At 38.4% G+C, this 12,389-nt stretch overlaps 1 protein-coding gene and 1 non-coding gene across 5 annotated transcripts in view; one reads left to right on the top strand and one right to left on the bottom strand.

Moving 5' to 3' along the window:
- STK33 (serine/threonine kinase 33) overlaps positions 1–12,389 on the top strand; it is a 196,393-nt gene that overhangs the window by 35,300 nt on the left and 148,704 nt on the right. The window lies entirely within an intron of this gene.
- LOC120364832 (small Cajal body-specific RNA 20) lies at positions 8,112–8,242 on the bottom strand. Its single transcript, XR_005579971.1, has one exon.

Here is a 12,389-nt window from a genome sequence, read left to right as displayed (position 1 = left end):
AAAAATAGCCTTAGTTGAGATAAGCAGTCCTGGTGATGTTCAAGTCTGTGGTTCCAGTTATCCCTGAGGCCCAGTTACACTTCGTACATTTCCTAGAGTTATATGAGGTACTACATTTTCTATCTAATAAAATCTTTTTATCTAAACGATTTCAAGTTAGGCTTATGCCATAGACTTTCAACTGAGAATTCTGTATGATATGTAGATAATACAGGCAGAGAAGATCCAACATATGTGTTATTGGTGTGCCTGATATAGAGAGTAGAATAAATGGACAACAATTTCAGATATATAATGGGGAAAATACCTTCAGAGATTAAAAGAATTAGTAATCTACAGATTCAAAGAACACAGAGTTCTAAAAAAACTGAAACAAAATTATCAGTATCAAGCAAGTATATCAATATCAAGTAAGATTATCAAGTAAGTAAAGTTAGTTGTGCTTCAAGATTAAAGAAAAAGAATCCCCAAGCATCCAGACAGAAAAAGCAAGTCACCAAAATGGGGAGAATGAGACTGGCTTCTGACATCATGGTAATAGCCAAAGTAGGAGGCAGTTGAATAGTGTCCCTAGAATTTTGGTGGAATGTGTGTAGGCAGGGAATAGTGTGACCCACAGGTTTAATACCTGCTCAAGCTCTTATTTATGCATAAAGATAACAACCAATATTCTCTTTTTTTTTTTTTTTAATTGCATTTTAGGTTTTGGGGTACATGTGATGAACATGCAAGATTGTTGCATAGGTACACACATGGCAGTGTGCTTTGCTGCCTTCCGTCCCCTCACCTGTATCTGTCATTTCTCCCCATGCTATCTCTTCCCACCTCCCCACCCCCGCCCCTCCCCCATTTCCCCCCAACAGACCCCAGTGTGTAGTGCTCCCCTCCCTGTGTCCATGTGTTCTCATTGTTCAACACCCGCCTATGAGCGAGAATATACGGTGTTTGATTTTCTGCTCTTGTGTCAGTTTGCTGAGAATGATGGTTTCCAGGTTCATCCATGTCCCTATAAAGGACGTGAACTCATCGTTTTTGATGGCTGCATAATATTCCATGGTGTATATGTACCACATTTTCCCTATCCAGTCTATCATCGTTGGGCATTTGGGTTGGTTCCAGGTCTTTGCTATTGTAAACAGTGCTGCAATGAACATTCGTGTGCACGTGTCCTTGTAGTAGAATGATTTATAATCCTTTGGATATATACCCAGTAATGGGATTGCTGGGTCAAATGGGATTTCTATTTTTAAGTCCTTGAGGAATCGCCACACTGTCTTCCACAATGGTTGAATTAATTTACATTCCCACCAACAGTGTAAAAGTGTTCCTATTTCTCCACATCCTCTCCAGCATCTGTTGTTTCCCGATTTTTTAATGATCGCCATTCTAACTGGTGTGAGATGGTATCTCAATGTGGTTTTGATTTGCATTTCTCTGATGACCAGTGATGATGAGCATTTTTTCATATGTTTGTTGGCCTCCTGTATGTCTTCTTTTGTAAAGTATCTGTTCATATCCTTTGCCCATTTTTGAATGGGCTTGTTTGTTTTTTTCTTGTAGATCTGCTTTAGTTCTTTGTAAATTCTGGATATCAGCCCCTTGTCAGATGGGTAGACTGCAAAAATTTTTTCCCATTCTGTTGGTTGCCGATTCACTCTACTGACTGTTTCTTTTGCTGTGCAGAAGCTGTGGAGTTTGATTAGGTCCCATTTGTCTATTTTGGCTTTTGTTGCCATTGCTTTTGGCGTTTTGGTCATGAAGTCCTTGCCTACACCTATGTCCTGAATGGTTTTGCCTAGATTTTCTTCTAAGGAACAACCAATATTCTCAAACGTTCAAGGATCCTACTCCCTGAAAAATTGCCTCATGAGTAAAATTAATCATCTAAGTGATAAATAAAAAGAACTAGGGAATGAAGAAGCAGAAATAGGAAAGAATTGACAGGGCATATGGAATCTATTTAAACATAGACTAAGTAAGGTCTGGATAACTGCATACTATGAAAACAGAAGAGAATGTAAAGGCTCTAAAATTAATATTGAATAAAGGGTTTATATAACAGATATAAAGAGGGGAAGGTAGAATAGGTAGAGGGTTGTAAAAGAGTATGAACTCCCATTTATCTTCATGGAGAGAGAGTCGGTAGATATAGCCTGTAGTTGATGAATTTGCTAGTCTGAGTTGAAGTCTTGGCACTGCCACATACCAGATATGCATTCTCAAATGAATTTAAATCTCATAAGTAGTTATAGAATCCTCATCTGTATCTTGGAGGTAATGATACTACTCACTTACTAGGTTTGTTGTGAAGATAAATACAATAATGTATGTGAGGTACTTAGAGCAGTGCCTGGCCTGAAGTACACATTCAGTAAAAATTACCAATTATTTAATTATTTTAAGGCAAAAACAGGGGTAGATAATTTTTTTAATCTTGGGGCAGTGAAGCCCTTTCTATGTATAACTCTCAACCTAGTGACCATAAAAGAAAAGATTAATCATTTGACTTCATAAAAACAAAAAGCTTTTGCATGACAAAATCACTATGATAAGAATCAATGAACAAATACCGAAGTGGGGGAGAATGATTTCAATGTATTTGACAGAAGAAGGATTGATATCATTAATATTTAGGGATCACTAATAAGTCAACAAGAAAAAGATGAGAAAAAATCAATATGAACAGATATTTTTCAGAAAAAATAAACATTTGAAAAATACTTAGCTTCATTTATAATTAAGGAGGTAGAAATTAAAATAAGATGCTATTTTTCATTTATCAAATTGACATAGATGAAAAAGTTAAAAAACATCTAATGATGGCATGTGGTAAAATGTACTCTCATATCCTTTCCTGCGGGCAATCTAACATCAAAATAATAAATGCTCACACATTTATCTCTGCAGTGCTACTGCTAAGAGTATATTCTACAAATATACTCATCTTAGTGTACAAAGATATATGTAAAAGGTTATTGCTTATAGCATCATTTATAATAGAAACAATTTGGAAGCAACTTACTTGACTATTGATATGGGCTTGTTAAATAATTTAGAATGCTTATATATTGGAATATTATATAGCCATTAAAACCAAAGATGTATAAATATATATACTGATAATGAAAAAATAGTTAAGCTATAATATTTAGAAAAAGAGTAAGTTACTGAGAATAGGTATAGTATGGGCTTATTTACAATATCTGATTTATACTTATGCTGTATATGTACAAAGAAAATTTCTAGAATGTTACACAGAACCATTGAAAATGAGTATCTCTGAGATAGCTCTGGACTCTCTCAATTTTTATTACAGCAATTATTTTCTAATTTTATAGTAATTAAAAGCAAATAAACATAATCTTTTTAAAAAGTGAATATGTTGCTTTTGAAAATGGAATTTAATATTCTGGGAATAAAATTATGGGGCAAAATAGTAAATCAAAACAAGTGTGTTCAACTAATGTTTGTTCAACAAAGATTTAGGAAGCTCCTACTTTGCGTGAAGTACTAAACTGAGAGTTTAGCCTGTGGAACAGGTAATACTTGATAAATGCTAAAAATAGAGGTTCAGACATTTCTGCTAAACGTTAAATGTTCTTAATTAAAACCAGATGAAGTGAAGTCTGTTGGTGAACACTGTTTTTGCTACATGATTGTTATGCCACCAACTTGGAAACTAGCAGCAGACGCAGGGAAAAATGCTAAGGTTTGTAAATTTGGCTACGCCATTCTGTTGGCTTTGTGCTTTGGTTGTCATGATATAGGTGCTGAAGGTCTTGGGATATGTGAGAGAATGCTCACGATGACAGGAGAAGATCCTGTATTCCTGAGCAAAAACTAGATTTGATCAAATGTCATATTTACCAGTACTATTTATGTATTGTTGCTTTGAAGGCAGTGATTTTATGAAGAAGATTGTAGCTTCATGGAGGCATGCAGACCCCTACATTTTCTAGGGTTTGGCCATGTGAATTATACCAATCTACTTAGGAATTGTGGCTGTTTTCTATTAGAGAGTCTGTGATTCTTCAGAATCTTGTGATTTCGTTGAGCTCAAGACATTTGAGGAATCGGAAATAACTGCAGTATCCACCTGGCGTTAGCTGTTTGAATTTGAATACCCATACAGTTAGTTCTGCTATTAATACTTGTTTTAAAAACATGAATTTATTGCGATGCTATTGATATATTAGGAAGCAATTTGAGCAAAAATGAATTTCATGTTTGCATTATCCATGATTTTGTCAGCAAGAAACACCAGGGGAACACAGAATACTGCACACAGTTGTACTGAACCCAGCAGGAACACACAAAATGGACACATGTACATACCTGGAATATCTACCAGCCACCTCAGTTCGCTGCAAGTTAAGAGCTACACCCCCCCGCATCTGTGTCATACCTTTCCTTCTGATTTCAAATGACCTTCTTTCAAGCACCCATGATTAATTAAAAAGCTACAGTCTTTTAAATGCCTATATCTATAAGTACATTTCAGGGTTTTTTTCAAGGTGAGGTGCCATATTTATGTTTCCTAACCATTTAGCATGTATAAAAATGCCATGGTTTTTATTAGGTTTCTTGTGTGTGTGTGTGTGTGTGTGTGTGTGTGTCTGTCTGTCTGTCTGTCTATCACTGACAAAGGTTTGAGGTTTTGTGTCCCTAACTACATTTCCCCCATAAGTCCTTGTTTGTGCAATTTTTGCATAGTATAGTGATTTTTAGGAACTGAGGTATTTCCTTATGGTAAAACTGACTATATCTCTTTGAACAAATTTATGCTGGTCTTTTTTCCTTTTCATTTTAAGTTTCTGTAGTGCATCTGATTTGCAATAGTTGAATAAACACCCCGCCCCCCAGACAAATGAATAATGGAAATCTTATTTTTCCTTTTGTTGCAGGTGACCCATTGTACCAAGTTAAACCAACTTCTCTAGTTCCTTATTGGCAGTTGGTTAGGCCTTCATGTGTCCTAGTGCATTGGGTGATTTTTCTAAGTTAAATTTTTGTGAAGGGCTGCATCTTGAGATAAGGTCCCAAATGCCTTATGTTGAACTCCTTTGGACTTCTCTAGACTTCTGTGACTTAAGGTTCATTAAATTGCTAATTGTTTATGTTTATTATTATATGAAGGAAGCCTTGCACCACGTCTGTAGCATGAAGTAAGTACATAGGTATAAATAGCATGTGATTTAAAACCAAGTATTATTTGGAAGTGAATTACCTGTTTTTAAAAAAGCCTTAGTCATCTTTTTTGAGGATTTTTGTTTACTCCAGTGATGATTTAGGTTAAAGTAAATCTTTCATTGAATGCTGAAGTTCCTTTTTGAGGTTCTAACATAATATGCAGGAATAAAGGAATTACAAATCTATAATTGCCTTCTTTACATCTGACTTAAAATGCTTTCTTGTGCCTAGATTCTGTTCCTTATTCTAGTTTACTCAGTAATTGCACTTGGAGTTATTTGTGTAAAAATATGAGGCACAGGAATGTGTATTTTGACTTGAATATTTGCTTTAAGGTTTTCCTTGTGTAAGGACAGATTTTTATTCTGATTTTGGCACATAGGAATTCAACTTTAAGTTGAAACTTAAGACTTCCTGACTCCTGCTCTCCCTCTTTATTTTCTCCTTTCCTTTCCTTCTTCTTCTCCTCTCCTTTCTTTTCTCTTCTTCTTTCCAGACAAGGTCCCCCTCTGTTGCCTAGGGTGGAGTACAGTGGTGCAGTCATGGCTCACTGCAGTCTTGACATCCCAGGCTCAAGTGATCCTCCTACCTCAGCCTCCCAAGTAGCTGGGACCACAGGCATGCACCATGATGGCCACCTAATTTTTTGATTTTTTTGTAGAGATGAGGTCTCATTATATTGCCCAGGCTGGTCTCGAACTCCTGGGCTCAAGTGATCATCCTGCTTTGGCCTCCCAAAGCATTGGGATTACAGGCATGAATTACGATGCCTGTAATTTAAGATTTAAGATTTCTTTAATTTTCTCTTTGAAAGAAAGTATCTTAGTCACTAGTACATGCATCTAGCAAAGAGGGGCATTACTATGGTGACCCTAAAATCAATTCTTCACTTCTTCATTAATTCATTCTTTATAGAACAAATATTTGTTAGGTGCCTAAAATGTGTTACATCATTTTAGGTGCCGGAGAATATAATGTTTACCAAAAATACAGTCTTTCCTCTCACAATCTAGTGGGGGAAATGGACTTTAATTAATGACCAAAATATATACTTACAAATTGTGATAAGTGCTGTGAAGAAAGTGTGCAAGCTCCTTCGAAAGAGAAAAACAAGGGGACCCAATTTGGATAAGTGATTTAAAAAGGACCTTTCTCAAGGAGTGACATTTAAACTGAAGTCTACAGGATAAGGAGTTTACTGGAAGGGAAAGGGGGTGGAACGATTTCCAGGCAGAGGCAAGAGGTTTTGTGATATCATTTTATAGTACTTATGACCTTTTTAGATGCTTATATAATTAGGTACTAGTCTATGAGCAAGACAGTTTATAGAGCTATGTTACTGAAAAGATGCATATAAATTACATTTTTATAAATGAATTCCTGAATTCCTGCAGGCTTACGTTATACTCACTGTGTTATATCATCTGCATTTGATTGATGTTCAGTTACTTCAATTACTGCTAGATTGATCTTTCTAAAGCACAAGTTTGATGATGCTTTTTTCTGCTCAGGAATCTTTACCAGCTCCCCAGTTACCCAATAAAATCCAGACTTCTTAGCCTCATGGTCAGGCCCTCCCCACCTGACCCTAGTCTCAATATTCTAGTTCAACTTTACTCCTTTTTCTGAGGTACTTTGTGTTAGCCAGCATAACTTCTAGGTGATCATGGTGCTTTCTTCTTTGCCCACCTTTACTTGTATTGTTTCTCTGTCCTTATAATCTGTTTACCTTCTTAGACTACCCAAATCCCATGTATATATTCAGGCCCATTTCAGATGTTAACATTTGATCTTGGTGTCTTCTCTGATCAGCTTGGCTGAAGTCACTTCTTTTTCTTGTGACTTCTTATGGCATTTTAATTTTTACTGTTCTTTAGGTACTTTTCCCTTTTTGCTTTTTAAAAATTTATTCTTTTTAATTGACATCATAATTGTATACATTTATGGGGTAGAATGTTTTGAATGTGATGTTTTGATACATGCACATAGCATGGAGTTATTAAATCAACCTAATTAACATATCTTTCACCTCACTTATTTTTTTCTGGCAAGATAACTAAAATTTACTTTCTTTATTATTTTTATATTTATTTTATTTTGAGATGGAGTTTTGCTCTGTCGCCCACACTGGAGTGCAATGGTGCAATCTCGGTTCACTGCAACCTCTGCCTCCCAGGTTCATTCTCCCACCTCAGCCTCCTGAGTAACTGGGATTCTGGCACTCACCACCACACCCAGCTAATTTTTGTGTTTTTAGTAGCAATGGGGTTTCACTATGTTGTTCAGGCTGTTCTTGAACTCCTGAACTCAGGCAGCCCACTCACCTTGGCCTCCCAAAGTGCTAGGATTACAGGCATGAGCCACAGTGCTCGGCCACTTTCTTAATTATTTTATTTTATTTTATTGAGACAGAGTCTTGCTGTTGTTGCCCAGGCTGGAGTGCAGTGGCATGATCTCTGCTTACTGCAACCTCTGCCTCCTGGGTTCCAGCAATCCTCCTGTCTCAGTCTCCCGAGTAGCCGAGATTACAGATGCCTGCCACCATACCCAGCTAATTTTTGTATCTTTAGTAGAGTAGGGTTTTGCCATGTTGGCCAGGCTGTTCTAGAAACCCTGACCTCAGGTGATCCATCTGCCTTGGCCTCCCAAAGTGCTAGGGTTACAGGCATGAGCCACCGTGCTCGGCCTCTTAATTATTTTTAAATGTGCAATACATTATTATTGACCGTAGTCACCCTGATGTGCAGTAGAACTCAAAGCATTCCTCTTGTCTACCCTTTAACCAAGCAGTTCTCCATTCCTTCCTTCCTGTTCCTCCCAGCTTCTGGTAATCGTCATTCTACTCTCTACTACTATGAGTTTGACTTTTTAAGATTCTACATATTAGTAAGATTGTGTGTGGTATTTGTCTTTTTTTCTTCAAATGCGTGAGGGAGGTAAACAAGGCTGCCCAGCTCTCAGCAGTCCTGATGATGATTTTCAAGGGCTGTCTTGGCCTCCAGCCCTGGCTGAAGAGAAAAGCGATCCCATATGTCCCTGTGGGAGAGAGGTCCTCTGTCTTTCTGTGCCTCAGTCATTTTGCTTAACATAATGTCCCCTAGACTTATCCATATTGTTGCAAATGACAGGACTTCCTTCTAAAAAAGGCTGAATAGTATTCCATTGCGTATATATAACACGTTTTTTTATCCATTCATCTGTTGATGGGCACCAAGGTTGTTTCCACATCTTGGCTGTTGTGAGGAATGTTGCAGTGAACATGGGCATGCAGATCTTCTTCTGACATTGATTTTGGTTCCTCTGGATGTGTACACAGGAGTGGGATTGCTGATGCTGAATCATATAGTAGTGATACTTACAGTTTTTTTGAGGAACCTCCATACTGTTTTTCGTAATAGCTGTACTAATTTACATCTCCCCCACAACACTATACAAGTGTTCCCTTTCTTTGCATCCTCACTAACGCTTATCTTTCATCTTTTTGATAACAGCCGTTCTAACAGGTGTGAGGTGACATCTCATAGTGATTTTAATTTTCATTTCTCTGATGACTAGTGATGTTGAACATTGTTTTCATGAACTGGTTGGCTATTTGTATGTCTTTGTGGAAATGTCTGTTCAGGTCATTCACTCTTTTTTTTTTTTTAGACGGAATCTTGCCCTGTTACCCTGGCTGGAGTGCAGTGGTGTGATTTCAGCTCACAACCTCTGCCTTCTGGGTTCAAGCAATTCTCCTGCCCCAGCCTCCCAAAGAGATGGGATTACAGGTGCATGCCACCACACCCAGCTAATATTTTTTATTTTTAGTAGAGACGGGGTTTCACCTTGTTAGCCAGCATGGTCTCAATCTCCTGACCTTGTGATCTGTCTACCTCAGCCTCCCAAAGTGCTGGGATTACAGCCATGAGCCACCACACCTGGCCAATTCACTCATTTTTTGATCAGGTTATTTGTTTTCTTGCTATTGAGTTGTTTGAATTCCTTACATATTTTGGATATTAATCCCTTATCAGATAAATGGTTTGTAAATATTTTCTCCTTATGTGTGTGAGTTGTCCCTTCACTTTGTTAAACTGTTTCTGTTGCTCTGCAGAAGTTTTTCAGGTGATGCCATCCCACTTGTTTGTTTTTGCTTTTGTTGCCTGTGCCTCTGGGATCATATCCAGAAAATCATTGCCCAGTCTAATGTCATGGAGCTTACCTCCTGTGTTTTCTTCTAGTAGTTTTAAAATTTGAGATCTTATATTTAAGTCTTTAATCCATTTGGAGTTGATTTTTATCTATGGTATGAGATAAAGATCCAATTTAATTCTTATGCCTGTGGAGATTCAGTTTTTCTAGCACCGTTTATTTAAAAGGTTGTCTATTTGCCATTGGGTGTTCTTGGCACCTTTGTCAAAAAATGATCAGTTGAATGTGTGGGTTTCTGGGATTTCTATCCTGTTCCATTGGTCAATGTGTCTGTCTTTATGCCAGTACCATGCTGTTTTGATTATGATAGCCTTAAAGTATACAGTCATACAGCATGTAACAACATTTTGGTCAATGATGGATCACATATACAGTAGTGGTCCCATATGATTATAATGGAGTTAAAGAATTCCTATTGCCTTGTGACATTGTAGGTGTTGTAATATTGTAAGGCAACACATTACTTAGGGGTTTGTGGTGGTGCTATTGTAAACAAACCTACTGTACATCTAGTTGTATAAAAGTATAGGACATATACTTATGTAAAGTACATAATACTAGGTAATGAAAATAAGCAATCATGTTATTGGTTTATATTTTACTAGTTTATATGTCTAGTTTGTTTGTTTGTTTTTGAGACAGAGTCTCCCTCTGTTGCCCAGGCTAGAGTACAGTGGCTTCATCATAGCTTACTCTGAAGCCTTGAACTCCTGGATTCAAGTGATCCTCCTGCTTCAGCCTCCTGAGTAGCTGGGACTACCGGTATGTGCCACAACCTGGCTAATTTTACTACTGGTGTGTGCCACAACCTGGCTAACTTTTTTGTGTGCACATGCATGTGTGTGTGGAGACAAGTTCTCATTGTATGGGCCAGGTAGCTCTTGAACTCCTGGGCTCAAGTGATCCTCCTGCCTTGGCCTCCCAAAGTGTTGGGATTATAGATGTGATCCATCACCTAGCCTATATTATACTATTTGTTATTTTAGAGTCTACTCCTTTCACTTATTAAAAACAAGTTGGCTGGGCGTGGTGGCTCACACCTGTAATCCCAGCACTTTGGGAGGCCAAGGCAGGGGGATCACAAAGTCAGGAGTTTGAGACCAGCCTGGCCAACATGAAACCCTGTCTCTACTGAGGATATAAAAAATTAGCCAAGCATTGTGGCATGTGCCTGTAATCCCAGCTATTCAGTAGGCTAAGGCAGGAGAATTGCTTGAACTTGAGAGGTGGAGGTTGCATGAGCCGAGATCACACCATTGCACTCCAGCCTGGGCGACAGGGTGAGACTCCATCTCAACAACAGTTAAAAAAAAAAAGTTAACTGTTAAGCAGCCTCAGGCAGATCCTTCAGGAGGTATCCGAAAGAAGGCATTTTTATCACAGGAGGTGACAGCTCCATGCTTGTTATTGCCTCTGAAGACTTTCCAGAGGAACAAAATTTGGTGGAGGAGGACAGTGATACTGATGATCCTTATCCTGTGAAGACCTAGACTAAGGTGTGTGTATATGTCTTAGTTTTTAACAAGAGAGTTTAAAAAGTAAAAAAATAGATAAATGAAAGAAGAGCTGAAAAACAGAAAAAAGCTTATAGAATAAGGTATAAAGATAGAAACTATTCTTGTACAGATGAACATGTATTTGCATTTTAAGCTATGTGTTATTAAAAAGAAGCAAAAAGTTAAAAAAATGTAAAAAGTTTATAAAGTAGAAAAGTTATAGCAAGCAAGGTGATGCCAGCAAAATGGCAACGCAGAGATCCTCTGGCATCACTCTCCCTACAAAATACAACTAGAAACAATTTAAAAATAAGAATACCACCCTGAATATACCAGACCTTGGAGGAGAAGCTGAGAAACCCCATAGACTCACAGAATCAAGATAAGCAATGACTGGTAAGAGAAGAGGTCATTTCGGTCTGTGCCACTTCCTTCCCCAAGCTGGCATAATGCCACCCACAGATAATTTTTCTAGACCTATGGCTTATGGGGTGGTAGGAGGGAATAGGAGGTGGACATTCATTCTCCCCACTGGTCTGGAATCTTTGTGAGAAGCCTACTCCAGATCCATTCCATAGGAACCATTGGAAATACCAGGAGGATATACCTTCTGGGGTGGATTGGGGGTACACAGGGGCACTGATCACAGTGACTGATGTGCAGATCTTGGTGGCTGTTTAGCTCTCCAATCAGCAGGGACACCCTGTTGAAAAGACTGGCCAGTGCCATAGTGCTGCAAAGGGCACAATTCATGGAAAGGCTGGAATACCTAGCTGCATTTTCCACAAAGCCTGGGCATTTGAATAAAGCCTTCCCCTGACCTAGAAATAACTAAAAGGCTGGGGTTAGGTTCTTGTGCCCATTTAAGTTTTCCCTAGACTAGGAAACAATAACAGGGCAGCAAAATAGTTCTAGGGCAAAGTTTTAGTTCTGATGCTCACTACAGGTTCTGCCCAGAATGGGAAACAATGACAAACCCGTATTTAAGTTCCGATATGAAGAAGTAAAAGTCTAACACCACCTGCAAAAACTAGAAGAGGTAGCTTTCTCCTTCAGTGTGCAGGCATCAACATAAAGCCACAAGGATTGTGAAAACTCAGGGAAATATAACACCAAAAGATACTAACAGAGCTCTAGCAATGGACCCAGAAGCATTGAAGATCTATGAAATGTCTGATAAAGAATTTAAAATAAGGGTTGGGGCATGGTGGCTCATTCCTACAATCCCAGCATTTTGGGAGGCTGAGGTGGGCAGATCACTTGAGGTCAGGAGTTTGAGACCAGCTTGGCCAACATGGTGAAACCCTGTTTCTACTAAAAGTATAAAAATTAGCCAGGTGTGATGGTGGGCACCTGTAGTCCCAGCTACTTGGGAGGCTGAGGCAGGAGAGTTGCTTGAACCCAGGAAGTGGAGGTTTGAACCCAGGAAGCGGAGGTTGCAGTGAGCTGAGATTGCACCACTGCACACCAGCCTGGGTGATAGAACAAGACTCTTTCTCAAAAAAGAAAAAA

The sequence above is a fragment of the Saimiri boliviensis genome, chromosome 6 (assembly GCF_048565385.1).
Source record: "Saimiri boliviensis isolate mSaiBol1 chromosome 6, mSaiBol1.pri, whole genome shotgun sequence".
Lineage (NCBI taxonomy): Eukaryota > Metazoa > Chordata > Mammalia > Primates > Cebidae > Saimiri > Saimiri boliviensis.
The sequence above is the reverse complement of the archived record's forward strand: the minus strand, read 5'-3'. Positions and strand labels throughout refer to the sequence as shown.